Source organism: Tachyglossus aculeatus, chromosome 22, assembly GCF_015852505.1.
Source record: "Tachyglossus aculeatus isolate mTacAcu1 chromosome 22, mTacAcu1.pri, whole genome shotgun sequence".
In the NCBI taxonomy this organism is placed as follows: Eukaryota; Metazoa; Chordata; class Mammalia; order Monotremata; family Tachyglossidae; genus Tachyglossus; species Tachyglossus aculeatus.
Window position 1 is genome coordinate 24,440,713 of NC_052087.1, and position 15,555 is coordinate 24,456,267.

At 42.4% G+C, this 15,555-nt stretch overlaps 1 protein-coding gene across 1 annotated transcript in view; it reads right to left on the bottom strand.

The window, feature by feature from the left end:
* Nucleotides 1-15,555, bottom strand: part of LRRC4C (leucine rich repeat containing 4C) — a 1,005,802-nt gene that overhangs the window by 871,699 nt on the left and 118,548 nt on the right. The gene's annotated exons all lie outside the window — the stretch shown is intronic.

Consider the following 15,555-nt stretch of genomic DNA (forward strand, 5'->3'; position numbering starts at 1 on the left):
CACTCAACCTCAAAACATTCTCGATCTCTACTGAACAACAAGGAAAGAGTGAAAGTTGAAAAGTGTCAAGGGGTGTTTTCACCAAAAAAGTACCCTAATCAATTGCCTAGTTTGTCTATGTTACAGAGCCATCCATTACCATCATTAATATGTACTGAGCACCAATTATTTGTGCAGCCCAGCCCTCACTGTCCCTCTGTCTGACTATCTTGCTGCCAACCTCTCGGCCAAGGCCTGCCTCTTGCCTGGAACACCCTCCCTCTCCAAATCTGACAGATGATTACTCTACCCACCTTCAAAGCTTCTTTAAAAGCACATCTCTTCCAAGAGGCCTTCCCTGACTAAGCCCTCAATTCCTCTTCTTCCATCCCCTTCTGTTTCACTCTTGCACTTGGATTTGCACCATATAATAATAAGAACGATGGCATTTGTTAAGCGCTATGTGCAAAGCACTGGTCTAAGTGCTGAGGAGGATACAAGGTGATCGGGTCATCCCACGTGGGGCTCACAGTCTTAATCCCCATTTTACAGATGAGGGAACTGAGGCACAGAGAAGTTGTGACTTACTCAAAGTCACACAGCTGATAAGTGGTAGGGCCGGGATTAGAACCCATGACCTCTGACTCCCAAGCCCGGGCTCTTCCCACTGAGCCATGCTGCTTCTCTGGGGGTGTTATTCACCCCTCCCTTAGCCCCACAGTGCTTTTGTACGTATCTATAGTTATACTGTCTGCATCCCACTTTTGGCTGTAAATTCCTGGGAACGTTTCTACCAACTCTGATATACTGTCCCCTCCCAAGTGCTTAGTACACTGCTCTGCACACAGCCAGGCCTAGTAGATAGAGCATGGGCCTGGGAGTTGGAAAGACCTGGGTTCTAGTCCCAGATCCACGACTGTGGCCTTGGACAAGTCATTCACTGTACCTCGTTCTCACCTGTTGCGCCGTCGACCCCCGGCCCACGTCCTCCCCCTCACCTGGAATGCCCTCCCTCCGCACATCCAACAAACTAGCTCTCTTCCCCTCTTCAAAGTCCTACTGAGAGCTCACCTCCTCCAGGAGACCTTCCCAGACTGAACCCCCCTTTTCTTCTCCTCCTCCTCATCCCCCCCACCCTACCTCCTTCCCCTCCCCACAGCTCTTGTATATATATTTGTACAGATGTATTACTCTATTTATTTTGCTTGTACATAGTGACTATTCTATTTATTTTGTTAATGATGTGCATATAGCTTTAATTCTATTTGTTCTGATAATTTTGACGCCTGTCTACATGTTTTGTTTTGTTGTCTGTCTCCTCACTCTAGACTGTGAGCTCGCTGTTGGGTTGGGTAGTGGGTCTGGTCAGGGGAATCTCTCCACTCCACCCCTGGGTCCCATCCTCCTTCCTCTCCCCCTCGCCCCCCTCTCCATCCCCCCCACCTTACCTCCTTCCCTTCCCCACGGCACCTGTATATATGTATGTATGTTTGTACGTATTTATTACTCTATTTATTTTACTTGTACATATCTATTCTATTTATTTTATTTTGTTAATATGTTTTGTTTTGTTCTCTGTCTCCCCCTTCTAGACTGTTAGCCCACTGTTGGGTAGGGACCGTCTCTATATGTTGCCAACTTGTACTTCCCAAGCACTTAGTACAGTGCTCTGCACACAGTAAGAGCTCAATAAATATGATTGATTGATTAATAGGGACTGTCTCTATATGTTGCCGACTTGTACTTCCCAAGTGCTTAGTACAGTGCTCTGCACACAGTAAGCGCTCAATAAATGACTGAATGAATGAATGAACTTCTCTCTGACTCAGTTAACTCCCCTGTAAAATGGGCATTAAGACTGTGAGCCCCATGTGGGACATGATTGCGTCCAACCTGACTAGAACTTAGAACAGTGCCTTCCTTTTAGTAAGCTCTTAACAAATAGCATAAAAAAGGAATGATTGACTAATTGAATGATTGATTGATAACAGGGTTAGTTGGTAGACACAATCCCTGCTCACCAGGAGCTTACAAATCTGTTTGGGGAGACAGACAATAAATAAATTATGGATAATTGCTATGGGACTGAGGTGGGGTGAATATCAAGTGCTTGAAGGACACAGATCCAAGTGCATAGGTGAAGCAGAAGGAGAGGAAGTAAGGGAAATGAGGGATTTGTCAGGGAAAGTCTCTTGGAGGTTTTGTGATTTTCATAAACCCTTGAAGTTGGGGAGAGTGGTGATCTGTCATACATAATAATAATAATAATGGCATTTATTAAGTGCTTACTATGTGCTAAGCACTGTTCTAAGTGCTGGGGGGGTACAAGGTGATCGGGGGCTCACAGTCTTAATCCTCATTTTACAGATGAGGTAACTGAGGCCCAGAGAAGTTAAGTGACTTGCCCAAAGTCACACAGCTGACAATTGGCAGAGCCGGAATTTGAACCCATGACCTCTGACTCCAAAGTCCATGCTTTTTCCACTGAACCAAGCTGCTTCTATGAAAGGGGAGGGTGTTTGAGGTCAGAGGGAGTCAGTCACTCACATTTACTGAGTGCTTATTGTGTGCACAGCACTGTACTAAACACTAGAGAGAGTGCAATATATTATAAATATGACATTTCCTGCCCACAACAAGCTTATAGTCTAGAGGGGGAATGGTATTTGTTAAGTACTTACTCTGTGCCAAGCACTCAGGTAGAAACAAGACAATCAGATCCCACATGGGGTTCACAGTCCAAGTAGAGGGAGAACAGGGATTGAAGCTCCATTTTGTAAGTGAGGAAACTGAGGCACCAAGAATTTAAATGACTTGACTAAGGCCATACAGCAGACAAGTGGTGAAGCAGACTGGCCTAGTGGAAAGAGACCAGGCCTGGATAATAATAATAATGATGGCATTTGTTAGGCACTTACTATGTGCAAAGCACTTTTCTAAGCCCTGGGGAGGTTACAAGGTGATCAGGTTGTCCCACATGGGGCTCACAGTCTTCATCCCCATTTTCCAGATGAGGTAACTGAGGCCCAGAGAAGTGAAGTGACTTGCCCAAAGCCACACAGCTGACGAGTGGCGGAACCGGGACTGGAACCCATGACCTCTGACTCCAAAGCCCGGGCTCTTGCCACTGAGCCACGCTGCTTTGGTCATGGGTTCTAATTCCAGCTCTGCCACTTGCCTGCTGTGTGACCTTGGGCAAGTCACTTAACTGCTCAGTGTTTCAGTTCCCTCCTCTGCAAAATCCTGGCTTCATTACTGGCTTGCTGGGTGAAGCAGCATGGCACAGTGGCTAGAACACAGACCTGGGGGTCAGAAGGTTATGGGTTCTGCTCTCAGCTCTGCCATTTGTCTGCTGTGTGACTTTGGGCAGGTCACTTCACCTCTCTGGGCCTCAGTTACCTCATCTGGAAAATAAGTATTGAGACCTCAAGCCCCATGTGAAACAGGGACTGTGTCCAACCTGATTTGCTTGTATCCACCCCAGTGCTTTGTACAGTGCCTGGCACACAGTAAGTGCTTAACAAATACCACAATCATTATTATTATTACCTTAGGAGAGTTCATTCATTCAATTCATTCAATCGTATTTACTGAGCGCTTGCTGTGTGCAGAGCACTGTACTAAGCACTTGGAAAGTACAATTCAGCAACAGATAGAGACAATCCCTGCCCACAGCGGGCTCACAGTGTAGAAGGTGGAGGCAGACATCAAAACAAGTAAACAGGCATCAACAGCACCAATATAAATAAACTGAATTATAGATATATACTCATCATTAATTAAAAAATTGAATTATTAATATGTACATAAATTCACACAAGTGCTGTGGGGGGCGGGAGGAGGATAGTTCCTTAACTTTCCTGTGCCTCACTTTCCTCATCAGCAAAATGGGGATCCAGTGGCTCCTACTGAGACCAAGCCCAGTGTGGAAGGAACACTTTGTCTACCTCATTACTTAATACAGCCCTGGATACATAGTAAACTCTTAAATAATACCAAGACAAGCAGCATAGGCTAGTGGAAAGAGCACAGGCCTGAGAGTCAGAGGACCTGAGTTCTAATGCACCTCTACTTAATAATCCACTTATCTACTTCACTTAACTTATCTATGCCTCAGTTTCCTCATCTGGAAAATGAGTTTAAATCCTACTTCCTCCTACCTACACTGTGAGTCTCATGTGGGACAGGGGCTGTGTCCAATCTGATAACTTTGTAGCCACCCCAGCACTTGCAAAACAGTGCGTGGCACATACTAAGTGCTTTACAAATTATATTATTGTTATTGTTATTATTATCACTATTATAATCATTATTGTTACTATTACTTAACTCTTGGCAATGCTAAGTATAACTAATACTAAGTAATACTGAGCACTCGGTGACCTCAATAAATGCTTTTGATTGATTGGTTGTAAAGCAGAAACTGTATCTATTTAGAAATCTTGTAACCGCTGTTTTTCATAACTTGAAATAAAAGGTGAGGATGACTGAAATATTGCATAGCTAAAACTTCTGGAAATATTTTTGAAAATAGGTCAGCCATATTTAACATAATACGGATATTAATTTGGGGTGGTTTCTTCAATGACACTGCTGTATTTAGGTATAATTTATTCTGGTCAATCTTGCAACACATTTAAGAAGAAAGTTCAATGTTGCAATACGATGCATTTGAACAAACTATAGTAACATTTTCAGTACAAAATTATGTTGCACAAAAAAATCAGTTTTCACTCAGATGTTGCCCTTAAATTATTCTATATCTAGTGGAAAAATAAATTATTCAGCAATCCACATGAATGAGCTATTCCTAAAGTCTGTAACCTTCACTATGTTCCTAAAACATAAAATCTTCCTGCCTGAAGTAAATTTAAATTGACCAACTGATTTACATTTTCAAAGTTGTTCTGATTTGAAACTGGCATAAATAGGCCTAGATTTGCACACTGTATAAAAAGACTTGAGACTAGAGGAACTGTATTTATCTTGCAAGCACTGATTATTTCCATTTTGCAGGCAGAGAGAGGAGAGATAGAAGTCACTTGGTCTGATCTCTGAGGTACATCCCAAGGGTACACCCAAGTAAAAATATGCCCAAATGTACAATATAACTTAACCCAAAGACATTGAGTACATCTGATGATAAAAGTGGTGATTCACCAACTCCCTTCAAATATGACCTCTTGGCCCTCAAAACGGACTTCCAGAGGGAAGAATACACCTCCTTGACCTTTGGGGTGACCCTGCCTGAATTTACAATCCCTCATTTGTATTAACCGAAACATTTCCACAGCAATCACATGGGATGCCACAAGCAAACGACTGTTATGTCCAATGAGGAAAATAAAAAAGCAACAAAGGACATGCCCTTAAGCAAAGAATGTTCCTTGCACTAAAAGCATTAACAGGGAACTGAGGGAGCAATATAGAAATATGTACAAACTGCACCTTTTTTCCTGTGGATTTGTAATTCTAGGCACACACGCACACACACACACACACACACACACATACACACACACCCTCCTGGATCATTTGTTAAAAGTGACTTCATAAGAAGCATAGCTTATAAGGCCAGTCAATCAATTAGTGGTATTTATCAATCAATCAATCAATCGTATTTATTGAGCACTTACTGTGTGCAGAGCACTTGGGAAGTACAAGTTGGTAACATATGGAGACGGTCCCTACCCAAAAGTGGGCTCACAGTCTAGAAGAGCACTTATCGAGCACTTATTGTTCTTGATAAGCACTTATTGTGTATAGAGCAACAAATTAAGAACTTGGGAAAGGGCAATACAGTTGGTAGACCCAATCCCTCCCACAAGGAGTTTACAGTCTTCAGGAGAAGATGAACAATAAAATAAATCTCCGATAGGGTTTTGAACGTAGAGAGAGTGGCAGACTGTTGGCTTTGAAAGAGGGGCTGAATTCCAGGCTTGAGGAAGAACAAGGGTAAGGGGTTGGTGGGATTATAGATGAGATCGAGGTACAGAAAGTAATTTGATGTCATTGGGGTGAAGTGTGCGGATTGGGTTATAGTAGACCAGCAAAGTGTGGTAGGAGGGGTGAGTGGCTTTTAACCAACAGTAAGGAGTTTCTATTTGATGTGAATATGGACGAGCAACCTTAGAAGATTTTGAGGAGTGGGGTGGACTGACCGTTTTTTTTCCACAAAATGGTCCAGGCAACAGAGAGAGGTAAAGACTGGAGTAAGGAGAATCAGGGAGATCAGCAAGGAGCCTTATGCAGACGTTTGCATGGATAGGGTATCTCCCTCATTCATCACACATTCAATGTCACCAAATCCTGTTGGTTCTATCTTCACATCACTAAAATCTGCCCTTTCTTCTCCATCCAAACTTCTGCTACACAGCCCACCCTGAGTACTGCTTCAGCCAGCAGGGATTGTCACTCTTTATTACTATGCTGAACTTTCCAAGCACTTAGTATGGTGCTCTGCACACAGTAAGTGCTCAATAAATATGATTGAATGAATCAGCCTGACCTCCCTGATTCCCATCTCTTCCCATTCCAGTCCTTATTTCATTGTGCTCCCCAGGTCATTTTTCTAAAAAAATATGTTCCGCCCATGCTTTCTCACTCCTCAAGAATCTCTAGAGGTTTCCCATTCACCTCCTCATCAGCCAGAAACTTCTTCCCATTGGCTTTAAAGTACTCAATCAGCTCTTCCCCTCCTACCTTACATTGCTGATTTCCTTCTAAATCTACACCCTAATCCCTACACTTTGCTCTGTGCCAACCTCGATCACTGCACCTCGATCTCATCTATATGGCCACCGACCCCTTGCCCACATCTTCCCTCTGGCCTGAAACTCCCACTCTACCTTCAAAGCCTCATTAAAATCACATCCTCCAAGAGGCTTTACCAACTAAGCCCATATTTCCTGTACTCCCTTTCCCTTCTGCATCACCTTGGCACTTAGATTTATACCCCTTAGGCATTTAATATTCTACTACCCTCAGTTCCACAGCTCTTTAAGCCATATGTGTAATTTATTTTAAGGTCTGTCTCCCCCTCTAGACAGCAAGCTCCTGGTGGACAGGGACACGTTTACCAACTCTGTTCTATTTTACTCTTTCAAGTGCTTAGTACAGTGCTTTGCACACATTAGGCACTCAGTAAATACCACTGATTGTTTGATGACAAAGTATGAATAAATGATGTTGTTTTCTTCACCTGTGCAACAGATCAGATGATAGTTTTACTCTTCCTATGTAACACAATATAGATATCTGATGCGTAATTTAAAGTAATTTATGTCTCCTAACAAAACATCTTTTAAGGTGTTTCCAGATTTTTAAAAAGCCCATTTTCTGCCAAAACTATTCATTTTGAAATCAACATCAATACTATTTCAAAAAATCAGATCACATAAACTGATCTGACAAGAAAATCTGTTTTCATACTTTCATTTTTCGATTTGGAGATGAATGCTATACAAATGCATTTCACACATTAATTATGCTCTTGTGGAGCTGATATTTTCCACATTTTGGACATGCTTTTGCGTTTGCAGGTTACATCATTTTTCCTAAAATATTCAAGAAGCAGTGTGGCTTAGTGGAAAGATGAAGGCCCTGGGAGTCAGAAGTCCTGGGTTCTAATCCTGGCTTTACCACTTGTTTGCTATTCATTCATTCATTCAATCAATCAATCGTATGTATTGAGCACTTACTGTGCGTGGAGCACTGTACTAAGTGCTTGGGAAGTACAAGTCGGCAACATATGGAGATGGTCCCTACCCAACAACGGGCTGCTATGTAAACTTGGGCAAGTCACCCCACTTCTCTGGGCCTCAGTTACCTCATCTGCAGAATGGGGATTAAGACTGTGAGCCCCCTGTGGGATAGGGATTGTGTCCAATCTGATTATCTTGTATCTACCCCAGTTCTTAGAACAGTGCTTGGCACATAGTAAGTGCTTAACAAGTCCCATAATCATTATTATTATTATTACTACTACTGGTCGTACTAGAAATACTGCTTCCTACTTTATCAGGCACATCTCTTAAGGTGACCCCTTGGGGGAAAGGCAAGGGGTTAGGGAAGAGGAACACGACAGGGAACAAGCTACTAGGACACGACTACCACCAATCCTTATTTCTTCAACTGGATCTTATATTAAATGGATGAAAGGAACGCAAGGGCAATCCAGTGGCCTTCTGAAAAATATGACCCACATGTCAATACCATGTATCAAACATAAAAACTCAATATTTTACCGATTTTCATGGCTCTTCTAGAATGTGGTCTTTATGGTCTTTGCATAACTGTTGCCTTCAATTCTCATTTTATCACATGAGCCATTAGGATATTTGAACTCAAAATCAGATGCCTTTTGAAACAGGAACAGGTCAAAGTATGGCTCAGACTTACATTTAATGGGCAGCTTAATATAATAATAATAATTATGTTATTTGTTAAGCACTTACTATGTGAAAAGCATTGTTCTAAGTGCTGGGGTAGATATAATAGGGTTGGACACAGTCCCTGTACCCCATTTTACAGATGAGGGAACTGAGGCACAGAGAACTTAAATAACTTGCCCAAGGTCACACAGCAGACAAGTGGCAGAGCCAGGATTAGAACCCATGACCTCCTGACTCTCGGCCCCATGCTCTATCCACTAAGCCATGCTGCTTCTCAAAGATTAGTAAAGATTTGCATGAATTTTATGCTATTTCTGCTCTAGTAGCAGAAAGCATGACAGTCACTTGGAGATGATGCCTCTACAGGGCACTGGGCACCAAATATGTAGAAAAGATTTTTCTGGAAAAGTTAATTAATTATGATGTTCATTAATAAATGTCATGTATTAATGAATACATTGAACAAATACCTGCAACAGAGAAGCAGCGTGGTGCAGTGGAAAGAGCACCGGCTTTGGAGTCAGAGGTCGTGGGTTCAAATTCCAGCTCCGCCAATTGTCAGCTGTGTGACTTTAGGCAAGTCACTTAACTTCTCTGTGCCTCAGTTCCCTCATCTGCAAAATGGGGATTAAGACTATGAGCCCCACGTGGGACAACCTGATCACTTTGTATCCCCCAGCACTTAGAACAGTGCTTTGCACATAGTAAGTGCTTAACAAATACCATCATTATTATTATTATTATCCTTTAATTACTTACAGGGCACACTGGAACTGGAATTTGTGTAGAGGGAATTTTAAGTTAAGGTTTCTTTTGTGAACTAAATCCATGTGACATTTTTACCACTGGGATCAAACTTAAGCTTGGGGAGAGAGCCATTTCTCATTAGTCCTGTCCCCCAAATCCTTATATCAACACATTTTCCTATTTGACTGGAATTGGGGGCTTTCTTGCTTCTATTCATTTTCCTGATCCTTTTCTTTTTCTCAAACTATTGGCTTAATTTCCATCTTCGTTACAAGTAATTTACATACCTACATTATATAGACACCATCTGTTCCTCCCCTAAATCCCATTTACTTCAGGCATGTACAGTCAGAATAAAACATGTATGTGGCAAATTCACAACATGAAAAATGATGAACAAACCAAAAATATTAGATCCGCCTGGGCAGATGCACTGCAAGTTGATTCCAGCCTTTCTCCAGAGCTGCTCTAAAGAGGAGAACCTTATTTATTTCCAGTTATTTCACCCCAGACCCTAACCCAGGAATTAATAAGCGCATGGACAGATGCCTTCCATAAACTAGATAAAAGCCGTTAACTTATTCACCTGTGTTTACCCTCTGAGAAAGTTTTCAATAAGTTCCTGTTTATTTTTTGTGGTATTTGCAAAGCACTTACTAATAATAAAAATAATAATAATGGTGGTATTGTTAAGTACTTATGTGCCAAGCACTGTACTAAGCACTGGGGTAGATACAAGCTAATCAGAACAGACAGTCCGTTCTGGGCAGGGATTGTTTCTCTTTATTGCTGAATTGTACTTTCCAAGTGCTTAGTACAGTGATCTGCACACAGTAAGTGCTCAATAAATACAATTGAATGAATGAATGAATTAATGAATAATAATAATGGCATTTATTAAGCACTTACTATGTGAAAAGCACTGTTCTAAGCACTGGGGGGATACAAGGTGATCCCATGAGGGGCTCACAGTCAATCTCCATTTTACAGATGAGGTAACTGAGGCACAGAGAAGTTAAGTGAATTGCCCAAAGTTACACAGCTGACAATTGGCACAGCTAGGATTTGAACCCATGACCACTGACTCCAAAGCCTGTGCTCTTTCCACTGAGCCACGCTGCTTCTCCAAGCTTAATCCCCATTTTACGGAAGAGGTAACTGAGGCATGAGAAGTTAAGTGATTTGCTCAAGGTCATTCGGCATACATATGGCACAGCTGGAAATGAAACCACATCCTCTTGTACTTGTACTTCCCAAGTGCTTAGTACAGTGCTCTGCACACAGTATGCGCTCAATAAATAAAATTGATTGATTGATTGATCCTCTGACTGCCAGGTACATGCTCTTTCAACGAGGCCATGCTGTTTCTCTACTACGTGCCAAGCACTGTACTGGGTGCTGGAGTAGCTACAAGACAATCAGTTTGGACACAGTCCCTGTCCTACATGGGGCTCACAGTCTTAATCCCCATTTTACAGATGAGATAAGTGAGGCACAGAGATATTAAGTGACCTGCCCAAGGCACACAGCTGAAGTGGGATTAGAACCCAGGTCCACCGGATTCCCACGCCCTTGTTCTTTCCATTAGGGCCTTGCTGCTCCTTGTGGACAGGAAACATATACTAATAATAATAATAATAATAATAATAATAATAATAATAAAAATAATGGCATTTATTAAGTGCTTACTATGTGCAATGCACTGTTCTAAGTGCTGGGGAGCTTACAAGGTGATCAGGTTGTCCCACGGGGGCTCACAGTCTTAATCCCCATTTTACAGATGATGTAGCTGAGGCTCAGAGAAGTTAAGTGACTTGCCCAAAGTCACACAGCTGACAGTTGGCAGAGCCAGGATTTGAACCCATAACCTCTGACTCCAAAGCCTGTGCTCTTTTCCACTGAGCCACGCTGCTTATCTACCAACAGTCTTGTTTTATACTCTCCCAAGTGCTTAGTACAGTATCCTGCACACAGTAAGCGCTCAATAAATGCCAATGATTAGCTGTTTATCCCCTGACAGAAAATTTCCCCAATATTTTAATCACTACCCCATCAAACAAAAACTATTCCTCTCCTGCTTCCTGATTGGTGGGTTGTGCTCCTTTGGGGCAATTTGAATTCATTCTAAGAAATGCAGATTTCATTACTTTGATCTTCAGTTCCAGTTAATTGTGATTATGATGAATTATGAACCATCTGTATTTGCCAGATTCATCAGGCTATTTTTATTTTCTAACCACAGTTCATTTTAACCTGGATGTCCCACCATAATTAACATTTGTTTTCTCTCTGCCATCACTGTCATGTCATTTCTGGTTACAATAAAAGCTATTACTATTCAGGAGCGATAACAGGCTACTTTGGTAATTGAAAAGCAGAACCACTGTATATCAAAAATCCTCCAGCACAATTTTTTTCATTGTGTTGAAATCACATTCTGGAATTTGTCCTTGTCAGTGTATGAATTAGAGCCTCAAACTGTTCTCTTAGAGAAATAATGTATGACTATTTGTGGTAAAAAAAAGAGTCAGGAATCACTGTCTAAATAGATTCTGGATCTTCCAAACACTCAACATTATTAATTTGAGAAGGTGAAACCTGTAAAAAAGCTGACACAATTTAAATTTTCTCCACATGCACGTCTCAAGTTCACAGGCTGGCTAAAGAATTCTGCCACACCAAAAGACGATCCTCTGACAGTCTCCCCGACCTACCGTTATCCTCCCTCCACGGCTCTGATTTGTCACCTTGACCACACTACTTTTCTCCCAATTACTGTTGTTCTTCCTATAGTGGTCCCTGGGCTTTGGGCCCACTCCATCTAACCTAACTCACCACACTCCTGAACCTCCTGCCTGCCCTCTGTTTCCTCGATACTAAAATTCACACCCTCAACTCTCCCGTCTTCACTTAACTCAACTCCCTTGCCCACCTGTTCCTCTATTGCTTTCAAAATACCATCCTAAAAGTCTGCTTCATTCATTCAGTCATTCATTCAATCATATTTATGAGCACTTACTGCGAGCAGAGCACTGTACTAAGTGGTTGGGAAAACATAACACCACAATAAAGAGTGAGACATCCTGCCCACAATGAGCTCAGACTCTAGAGTTGGGGAAGACAGATATCGATACAAATCAGTAAAGTTACAGATATATGCATAAGTGCTGTGGGGCTGGGAGCAGGGGGAAGAGCAAAGGGAGCAAGTCAGGGCAACACAGAAGGGAGAGGGAGATGAGGAAAGGTGGGGTTTAGTCTGGGAAGGCCTCCTGGAGGAGATGTCCCTTCAATTAGGCTTTGAAGGAGGGAGAGTAGTTATCAGTTGAAGAGGGAGGGCATTCCAGGCCAAAGGCAGGATGTGGGAGAGGGATCAGTGGTGAGACAGGTGAGATTGGGCACAGTGAGAATAATAATAAGTAATAATAATAATTATGGTATTTGTTAAGCACTTACTATGTGCCGAGCACTGTTCTAAGTGCTGGGGTAGATGCAAGATAAGGTAAACAGGTTGTCCCACAGGGGGCTCACAGTTTTAATCCCCATTTTACAGATGAAGTAACTGAGGAACAGAGAAGTTAAGAGAAGCCCAAAGTCACATAGCAGACAAGTAGCGGAGCCAGGATCAGAAGTCATGTCCTCTGACTCCCAAGCCAGTACTCTTTCCACTAAGCCATGAACTAGACAAGCAAAATATGTGGGTTGGGTTATAGAAGGAGAGAAGCATTTGAGAAGGAGAGAAGTCAGGAGGGGCAAGGTGATGGAGTGCTCTAAAGTCAATGATGAGGAGTTTTTGTTTGATGAGGAGGTAGATGGGCAACCACTGGAGATTTTTGAGGAGAGGGGTGACATGTCCTGAATGTATTTGTAGAAAGATGATCTGGGCAGTGGAATGAACTATGAAGCATGAAGTATGAACCTTTGCATAAAGCAAAAACTCCTCAATGTTGGCTTCAAAGCTCTCCATCACCTCGCCCCCTCCTACCTCACCTCCCTTCTCTCCTTCCACAGTCCAACCCGCACACTCCACTCCTCTGCTGCTCACCTCACTGGGCCTCATTCTCGCCTGTCATGCCGTCGACCCCTGGCCCATGTCCTACCTCTGGCCTGGAATGCCCTCCCTCCACACATCCGCTAAACTAGCTCTCTTCCTCCCTTCAAAGCCCTACTGAGAGCTCACCTCCTCTAGGAGGCCTTTCCAGACTAAGCCCCTCCTTATCCTCTGCTCCTTTTCCCTTCCTCATAGGCCCCACTCCCTCCCTCTGCCCTACCCCCTTCCCTCCCCACAGCATGTGTATATTTGTACATATTCATTACTCTAATTAATGATGTGTATATATCTATAATTCGATTTATTTTGATGGTACTGACACCTTTCTACTTGTTCTATTTTGCTGTCTGTCTCCCCCTTCTAGACTGTGAGCCTGTTGCTGGGTAGGGACTATATATGTTGCTGAATTCTACTTTCCAAGCACTTCGTACGGTGCTCTGCACACAGTAAGCGCTCAATAAATATGATTGAATGAATGAATGAAAGTATGAACCGGAGTGGGGAGAGACAGGAGTTTGGGCAGTCAGCAAGGAGGCTGATGAATAATCTAGGCAGGATAGGATAAGTGATTTTATTAACATGTTAACAGTTTGGATGGAGAGGAAAGGGAAGATTTTAGTGATGTTGTGAGGGTGGAACTGACAAGATTTGGTGACAGATTAAATATGTGGGTTGAATGAGAGAGAGGAGTCAAGGATAATGTCAAGGTCATGGGTTTGTGAGATGGGAAAGATGATAGTGCTGTGTACAGTGATGGGAAAGTCAGGGAGAGTACAGGGTTCGATTGGGAGATAATAAGCTCTGTTTTGGAACATGTTAAGTTTGAGGTGACGGGAGGTTATCCTCTGCATGACAGAGATTTAGATGCTCATAATCATTCTGTGCACTTCAAAATGCATCAAGATCAACAGATCATCAGTTTGGGATACTGAATTACTTTAATTTGCCAAAAAAAAGGAGTTTCATTTTCTATTGACAAACTGTGTGCCATTTTCATCCCAGTCATTGTCATCTTTGATAATTTCCTTGTTACGCACCTTTTAAGTGCAAAGCACATTCCATACACAGATATCCTCTTCTAACAAGATGGCAGATTTCCTAATGCATACCAAAAGCTGTCCTCTCCCCCAGGCAGTTGAACTTCTGGTATTATCTTTCCCTTGACTTTATTCCATTTCACTGCAAATCATTCTTCAGTGAAATATAATGACTTTTAAAGGTGGTAGTCTATCTTCTGATAGGTCCATTTCCCCCTGTTTTTTTCTTTTTTGATGGTATTTGTTAAGTGCTTACTATGTGCAAAGCACTGTTCTAAGCACTGGGGGAGTTACAAAGGGTGTTCCCACAGGGGGCTCAAAGTTTTAATCCCCATTTTCCAGATGAGGGAACTGAGGCCCAGAGAAGTTAAGTGACTTGCCCAAAGTCACACAGCAGACATGTGGCGGAGCTGGGATTGGAACCCGTGACCTCTGACTCAAAAGCCCGGGCTCTTTCCAATGAGCCACGCTGCTTCTCATGCTGGTTGAGCATGTATAGTTTTCTATTATGTGTGAGGGTATGCATAGTATGTGTGTCATCAAGGCAGAACAAACCTCTTAACATATGATACCAATATACAGCCCAATATGTCTTTTGATCAGAACTGAGAGGAAAGAAAATCTATCATTTTATGGCAACGCTGACTCTACACGTGCAAACAGAAACACATTATAAAATCTACTTACAGGAGAATGAATTATGTTACATACTACCCAATCATGCCCTGTGGAGCTAGCCATAAATATACTGCAACTGGTCAATGAGTCTTATTTACTCCCCTGCTCACTTTGGCATCACTGAAACATATTGTCTGGGAGAATTACTGCGGACAGAACTGCCTAAGTGACTTGAAAGTAGACCCAAAGTACATCAATGAAGAATTGAAAAGAAGTTTCGTTTCCACAGTCGGAAGGGGGATAATATAAGGTGAACAGTTCTTTGGTTAGGTTTCTCTTCAGTGCTGGAGTTCATTTATAGCCTTAGGCTTCTTGCAATATTGAAAAGACTGTCTTATTGGTTCCCGTAGTTTCTTTCATGTAGCAGAAGAGAGCTGACATTTTCAGTAACAGTTGTGAACTAGTGAAGGCCAGCCCAATCTTCCATTGACAATGCTTTGCCCCTAGATGCATCTCTTGAACCTGACAAACTCACAAGAAGGGGGATTAGTATAATCCAAGGGATTCAGGGAAAACTAGATTCATTAGTCCTTAGAGAAGTGTGTAGTCGGCAAGTGGGTGCAAGGAGAAGATGGGAGGAAGGAAAAGGATAGAGAGTCAACAGCACTTACAATATGCAGAGCACTGTACTAAGTTCTTGGGAGACATGTCCCCTGACTCCCTTGAGGCTCCT